Below are 8266 nucleotides of genomic sequence, written 5' to 3'. Positions count from 1 at the left end.
ATATATGAAAATTCAGTAAAAAAATATAATTAATACTAGAAGCATTTTGACTTAAAAATTGGTAAATACAATTCAAGATCGATTTCCATCATTAATCACACGAACAAGCTGATTCCCATTAAAATAAAATTTATTGGAAAAATATAGTTAATACTACAGGCCCTTTTACCCTAAACTCAGAAAATACAATTGGTGACGTTTTCACGAAGAATTCCAATGCATCTATTAACGGAGATCCAATAACAATTTATAATCAACAACAAAAAAATCCACTAACAATTCGAATATCGACAATGAATTCCTTCTGGAAACGCTCAAACGTCGGAAAACACCAATCTGCGACTCTCGAAGTATCCACAGAACCCAAAAGAGAACCTGAGCACAAAAAAAATAAGGAATAATTAATTAATTATGAAGCACAGATTTCGCATTATAAATATATGAAAACAAAATATATATCAAAGGGGAGAAACAAACAGAGAGCAACCGTCTCTGCGTCCGGGAATAGGAGGAAAAGGACCGATAGCGGTGAGTGCACGGTCTTGTACAGCGGGATGGCCACTTCTCAATCCTGAGAAAGGAGAGAATGTCCAGGCAGTAGAGAGTGCGTAGGATGGCTAGAAGGTAAGGCTAAAGGAGCTAGCTAGAGGTAGCTGCTAGCCAGGTAGTTCTGCGCTCAAGGCAAGACCGAACACAAACTGGTTGAGAGAACTCGTGTAGGCGTTTATATAGCTGCCAGTGCAGAGTGGGAGAAGCGTCGTGCGACGTAGTCCCAAGTGCTCCCCACTCTGGTATTCGCAGTGCCACCGTACGGGAGTACGACCTAGGCCCTGCAGGTAATATAGAAACACTACCGCGGGTAGGTAATGTAGCGAAGGCTACACCGTCAAATACCAGTCGTGCTCCAAAATTCATCGGATATTTTCCTCAAGCTGCCCTGCCTAGGAACGAGGGTGTAAAATTTTGCAGAAAAATCCTTCGTGCTTGGCACTTGGGATTTTTAGCCTGCGAAATTAGACACCATCGTTCCTAGGCAACGCACTAGTGTTATTACTACTGACAATTTCTTGAAAATTATTTCTGAGAAAACGTTGTGCCTTTTCCGACTTTAGCAATTGAGTCTCGTAACTCAAATTTAATTTTAAGTTTTAATTAATTTATCATGTCTTTTCTGACATTCGCAACTTGAGTCTTGTGACTCAGTTGTTCAATATTTATTTCTTCTGACTTATTTGACTATCTTATGATTGTTTATTTTATTTATTTGATTTTTATTCGCACTAGACTTCAAAAAATATTTATTTAATTCTAAATAAACGACAGTGACTTTTAAAAATTAAATTCTGTGCAGTAACGCTTAGTTGATTTAAGGGGATTTATTTATTTATTTTTTTGTATTGTATCGAGTTTGATTTTTTTTTATTAAACATTTTCTCCCCGACAATTTTAATAATTTATTTATTTTGCTGAGAATCCCTATTGCATCCCCTTTCAGCTTCCGATTAATTAAATCTCTACGTATTGCGCTGCTGGAGCTGTTGCAGCTGAAAGTGGAGAAGGAGTACAATTAATATTGGAAAGAGTATCATAATATTGGCTACAGTGGTCATTCCGTTCAATGACCTGGCGCCTAATAATTTTTATTTTTGTTGTTTGATTGACCAGCAAAGCACATATCCCAGGAGAGTGCCCTTTTGGTAAACCTAAATTCACCTAAATCTCTCTTGAGATGTGCCAATTGTGGGAAGGATGGTCACCCTGCCAATTATCAATATTATAAGAAAGCTCTTGAGAGCGCAAGAACTAACTCCACTATTTCTAGAACTAACAATTCTACAAAAATTAACAAAATCGCTAAATTAGTTGATAACACAGTGTCATATGCTGATGCACTCAAACCCAAGAATATTACTTGCCCAAAAGTACCAGTTCAAACCCCAGAATCTCCTTTGTTAGTTACCAACCATCCCTATGTACAAATGGATAATCCAAATCGTCAAGAAAATATCAATAGCATATATTACCTCTCTCATACCCCGCCCCCGTGGGCTGAAAAAATGATCAGCACAATGGTTACTACCATGTCTAAAAATTTCAAACCGGTTATGGATCAGGTTGAGCTTAATAAACAAAATATCAAGATCATCCTCGATGATTTAAAACTAGATAATAATACAAATATAAATGGTGAGCAACAACCCAATACTCAATAATAAAAATTGCTCCCAGCTCATCAAGAACTTAAATATCGCTTCTATCAATGTTAACTCTATTGTCAAACAGCAAAGAAGATACTTCTTGCTACAATTTCTTAAAACAAATAATTTTGACATTGCATGCCGCGGAGAAACCAAACGTAATAATAATCACAAAGCCTATTTTTGATAACTTTACTATCATCAGAAATGATCGGCACAATGCCATATTTTCTTGAGGAACAGCTATTTTGATTAGAAAACACATTCAATTTCAAACAATAAACTATCCCCACAGCAAAAATAATAAGGTTCTCAAATATACAATTATCCTAATTAAAACAAGAAATAACAAAAAACTATTCATAATTAGCACTTATGCTCCGAATCAAGTTGCAAGCAAGAATATCTTCTTTGATGAATTAAATATACTGTTCAACGAATTGAAACTATTTAATAATAATAACTACTACATTATAACGGGAGACATCAACTCCAGACATACCAATTATGGCGATCGTGCTTGTAACGATCGTGGCAGGAATTTGAGGCTTTCGGAGTTAGCCAACGAACAAACTTACAAATTAAATATTCTCCCACCAGCCGATTATACATTCATCAGTTCCAGGTCTTTCCTGGACTTAACTCTAGCCGACTTCAGATTGGAATTTTCTAATACTCCCGAAAACAAAGTCCCAACTCATATTTATGACAGCGATCACAAAGCCGTTATCCTTTCATTCGTATTAAATGAAAATTTTTCCCTCACAGATAACATAGCTCTGGAAAATAACTATTTTATCTTCAAAAACACCAATTGGGAGCAGTTTCACAATTATTTGGAGGCTAAGTACAATATTATTGTCCCCAACGATCGTAATCTCTCTACCGATGAGATAGACGATTACGTTTCCAATTTTTCTATTCTCATCAATAATGCTATAGAAAAAAGTCCCCTAGTCCCCAGGGGAGCTCAGACTGGGAATATTAAAAAGTATGCCAATAATAAAATTCGCAAACTCCAAAAAGCAAAATCAACTCTCTTAACCAAATATCATAAGCAGTTAACCAAGGACCCCCTCCAATTACACCCTTTAACTATAAAAATAAAACAACTCCTAAAAACTAGTAAAAATAAACTCAACAATGAATTTCAAAAATCGGTTGAAAGACACTGGCAGAATATTTATAAAAAAATTAATTTCAGAAACTCCGAAGCATTCTTGCCCTCTATTAACCGTATTTTCAGGCCCAAAAAGGCAGAATATATCTGAATTAAAAGTTGATGTTCATATCAGAGACCTCCTAACAGAGGCAAACTGTAACTCTGACACTATTCCCATAGTGAACAATAATTTCGTCATTAACAATGATGAAGATATATCAAATATCATGGGTGCCCATTATCAGAGAGTGAATTCCCCCAGGTATAATAATAATGGCTCAAGACTTAAAAATCTAATTGATTCAAAAATTGAAGAGTTCACCGAGGACTTGATCCGCGATGAACTCTCTAATAAAACTGTGATGAACTTTGATCAACACACAAGAGCCTCTGAAGCAGTTTTCGATTCTCCAGTAGAAAACTACTTCACTACCCCTATTACAGTTAAATGTATTCTAAAATACGTCCCTAATAAAATTTCAAGCGGAACTGACAAAATCCCACCCATAGTTTTAAAATACTTACCAAAAAAAATGGTCTTCAATCTCTCAGTTATTTTTAACAACGCATCAAAAAAGGGAAGGATATCACTCATCCGGTCAGTTACAGACCTATTAGCCTCACTCCTGCAATTAGCAAAGTTTTTGAAGCCGCTATAAACAACTCTATTTTAAAGTATGAAAAAAATACCAAAATACTACCTGATAACCACTATGGTTTCCGCAATAAACACTCCACTCTACATGCCGTCAATGAGCTCATTTCTGATATTAATGAAAACCTGTTTCAACATAACCTTGTTGGGGCTGTTCTCCTGGATCTAGAGAAGGCTTTTGATTCAGTATGGATTAACGGCTTAATTTGCATCTTAATTAAGAATAAATTCCCCATCCCTATATTGAGAACCATCTGGAATATGATCCATGGCAAAAGCTTTCAAGTGATCAATTATAATAATAATAAGCTTAGCCAAAAATTCAACATTTTAGAGGGTCTTCAGCAAGGCACGATCAACTCACCCTTGTTAGTTTCATTATTTACATCAAACATGATTAATGCCTTTGACTTCAACTCCAACAATGATACATTCTCCATTTCGTATGCGGATGACCGAGTCCTCTACGTAGCTGGAGATCAACCTAAAGACATATGTTTAAAATTGAACCTTTTATGCCATCGGTGCCCGCAATCGCGCGATTCTAACCTCTCTTCACTCGGTTAAATCGCGGATTCCGGGCGCGATGACATAAAATTTTGTATGAAATGCGTGCGTAATATATTTTTCGACTCGTGGGATTATAAAACTCGCCTTCGGCTCGTGTTACAAACCCCCCACGAGTCAAAAAATATATTATGCACGTGTTGGATAATATACTATTAACTAACGAAGTCATCCAAATGTATTCCGCTTGGAATTTAAAGGTTAATCCCTCTAAAAGCGAAACAATTTTATTTAGAGATATAATGGCTCGATACTCCAGAAGCAAAAGAAGTCTATTAGAGAATTTAACTTAAAAATCACAGATCCTATTTCACTGTTAGCTACCCGAATTCCACATCGTAACTCGGTCAAGAACCTAGGAGTACATATTGATACCTTAGTCCGGTGTGCGAAACACAATGATATCCAAATAGAGAAGGCGAAGAAGATTCAAATCCCTTGGCTACCTTTTTCATAATAAATATGTGAATAAAAGAGCAAGGGTTATTTGTTACCTGCTCCTAATTAGACCTCTATTGACGTACGCCTGCGAAGTCCTTTGGAATATGGGGGCCCATCAGATCGAGACACTCAGATTATTTGAGAGAAATTGTCTCCGCACCTGGTTGCTCTTACATCGATCCCCTCATAGCAATTTTCAGTATCGCGTCAAGAATGATTTTTTATATAATCAGGCCTTGATACCTAGAATCGATAATTTTATATTTAGACTTGCTAGGAATTATTATGCTAAGCTCAAAAGTATTGACAACCCAATAATAAACTCCCTGGCTGAATTCCCTTATGAGGAGGCTGAATCTAGAGCCAGATGCGGAAACATCAAGCCTCAGTATTTCACATACTATGATAAAATCGGACTGTTTCAAGATCACAGAAGCAGACCGGTATTATATCACATCCCTCGACATAAATATGTTAAACGAATCCCAACTGGTTCTCTAACAAATCCAACATTCAAATATTCCAGAGCTATTCCTAACATTGATCAAAATGATTTCTCCAGACTTAACAAAAATAAAAAATTCTGGTGGTTAGATAATAACGATAAATATATGCCTGAACTTAAGATCCGGGAAGCAAACTATCATAACTCAGATGAATATCGCACGCTCAAAAGGAGTAAATATTCGGCGCTTTAGGTGAGACTTCAGACCGAATACGAATTTATGACTTGCTAGGGAAATGCTAAAATATACCTGTAATTTTTTACTATGTTCCCGGCAATGTAATGATACTCAGTGAATTGAAGGGGAAAAATTAGGGGCGCCAAGTTGACTTTCTTCCGAATGAATTTCCTATGGACGGGATTTGAAACAGTATATTTTGTCATTAGGCCGAAAAAAAACTTTTCTAGCGAAGATAAGGTTTGCAACAATCATATTGGTCGACAAATTTTTTTTGGCCGTATGACGCCCACTATTTTTTGTCATAACAGCCGTAGTCAGCGTTTCGTGGACGCGAACCAAAGCAACGCAGCCGTAAAATACTGTCTTACAGCCGGAATGACAAAAGCCTTTATTAACAATAATCGATTTTCCAATCGGAACTAAAACTGCGGAAAATTGTCCTAGTTGACGCTGTCAGCATAAACTTGGCATTTTTTAATGTTTCCATGTTTTTTTAAAAATAAGATTATATCATAATCAGTTCGCCTACTGTGTGATTTCAACTATTCAGTAATTGTCCCTTGTTTCTGTCTTGGAGGCGATCAGATTCACGTCGACTTGGCGCCATTTGTTCACAACATTTTTTTATGATTTTTTTTTTATGTTAATAATTACCAAACAAATGATGCAATCAAAAGTATTGGTATACCTGATTTAAGCCTCTCTGACATGTGTTAGTTCATAATAGTAATTTTCCTCAACGAAATATAATTTAAATATTCATGTTTTAGTTTTTATTCAGTCATTCAAGTTGATTATTGAAAAATATGACACATAAAAAATTTAAATTTGGAGGTAGTATTTGAGTTCAAATATTAACACTCGATTCCAATTGTTAAAGGGTAATTCACAAAATTAGGTTATTTAGGTAATTAATTAAAGATTAAAATGCTTGAAGATTGAAGCACTCAAAATTTTTAATTTAAAGGATTAAATTTAGGTGCAATATTGAAATTAAATATTAACAATTGATTCCAATTGGTAAAGGGTCATTTACAAACATCAAATTGTCTGTTTAATTAATTTATGATTAACATTTTCGTATTGTAAATATTGAAAAATAAACTGAACTAAAATTTTTCATTTGGTTCTAATATTCAAATCATTAAATTATTAACAATCGATTCCAATTGTGAAGGAGTAATTCACAAATATTAGGTTATTTAGGTAGTTAATTTTAACTTGTAATGTCCAAAAAGAAATAGGTATAATATATATAAAATTTTTAAGAAAGTTATTGCACAAAATTGAGCAACATGTGAAGGAATTTTCAATCAAGCAATAGCTGTTGAAAATAAATCAAAATTTCGAAACAAATTTAGCTGAATAAGAACAAGTTAAAATCGTCAACCACGCAGGAACAATGACCTTTCAGGCCAATGCACTGTTGGCCCATATTGCAACAAAAAGTGTACTCGTGGAAGCAATTACATCGAACAGCCTGTCCAAATTCGAAGTATCCAAATGTAGTCTTAGCCGATCCTCTGGGGAGTAAAGAACCCAAATAAAATTTAAAATACATACAAAATTGGTTAATCGTATCGGACCCCATGAAGTGAACCAATATTTGGCGCTCAACGGTGATCTTTCAAGTTGGAGAACTGTTCGTGTTCGATTGGACTACTGTTGTCTTAAGCCGAAAATAGTATTTTAAATCTAAAATCGCTAAACTCCGGTGTTATTAATTCCAACCGGTGTTATTAATTCCAATTCCAATATAAATTATACGAAAAGAACTGTGACCACAATCCAGATTCTTTTTGGAGAAAACAAATTGACTTTTACATCATTGGTTTAAGAAAAACTATTGAAAATTAAGTGTTTACATCAAAATAATTGAATAAAATATTAAGACTATAAGGAGGACAAATAATCTGAGAGAACTGTGAGTAAATCGAATTCAAATAATTATCTGAAAAGATTTTATCCAGGGTTGAAAAATTCTTTGTAGATTAGAAATACTCAAATACACGGGAAATACAAGAGAGAGATATCTGGTTTTTTAAATCATCTCCAAATCTTCGTAGAACACTCTCATCCCGAAAAATCCCAACTACAAACTATTAAAAGCTATAAAATCCCCAGAATAAAAAAAGGTAAGATTGAGAACATACTAACGTCGTCCCACAAATAAAAATAAAAGAAATAGCGCAATGATCCTTCTGACCATTGTTCTATCGATAATTTTACAACAAACTTCGGAAACAGAATTCATTATTTAATTCAAGTTGTCCTTCGACGTTGGACAACGTCTCCGGACATAACAGGTAAAATTTTTGGCGCAGTCGGTAGGACACGAACTACTATTTTCTTACCCTTGTCTTTTAGTGGATAAATAGAAAATTCAATCAATCAATCGAATCAAAATTATTCGAATTCATTTAGAACTTTGAAGGTAATCCTTATCAATTTCATTATTTGAGAAGTTAACTGAGATAATTTCATAGATAATCGGGTAGACGTTCTTGTAGATACGGGAGCATCGGTGAATCTCATCACGCAAACGTCACTTACAGAC

At 34.8% G+C, this 8266-nt stretch overlaps 1 long non-coding RNA gene across 2 annotated transcripts; it reads right to left on the bottom strand.

The window, feature by feature from the left end:
- Positions 1-165: 165 nt before the first annotated feature.
- LOC105272729 (uncharacterized) lies at positions 166-5331 on the bottom strand. 2 transcript variants are annotated; one of them, XR_892819.1, is made up of 5 exons: positions 5077-5331; positions 4380-4499; positions 4062-4180; positions 3886-3986; positions 166-375 (listed from the first exon to the last, which is right to left on the bottom strand). It is a non-coding gene; the product is annotated as an uncharacterized lncRNA (long non-coding RNA). The 2 variants fall into 2 exon arrangements; XR_892820.1 differs by lacking the exon at positions 5077-5331 and adding an exon at positions 4747-4807.
- Between the last annotated feature and the right edge of the window lie 2935 nt (positions 5332-8266).

Source organism: Fopius arisanus, unplaced genomic scaffold, assembly GCF_000806365.1.
Source record: "Fopius arisanus strain USDA-PBARC FA_bdor unplaced genomic scaffold, ASM80636v1 scaffold00253, whole genome shotgun sequence".
In the NCBI taxonomy this organism is placed as follows: Eukaryota; Metazoa; Arthropoda; class Insecta; order Hymenoptera; family Braconidae; genus Fopius; species Fopius arisanus.
This window is presented reverse-complemented; position numbering and strand designations above follow the sequence as displayed.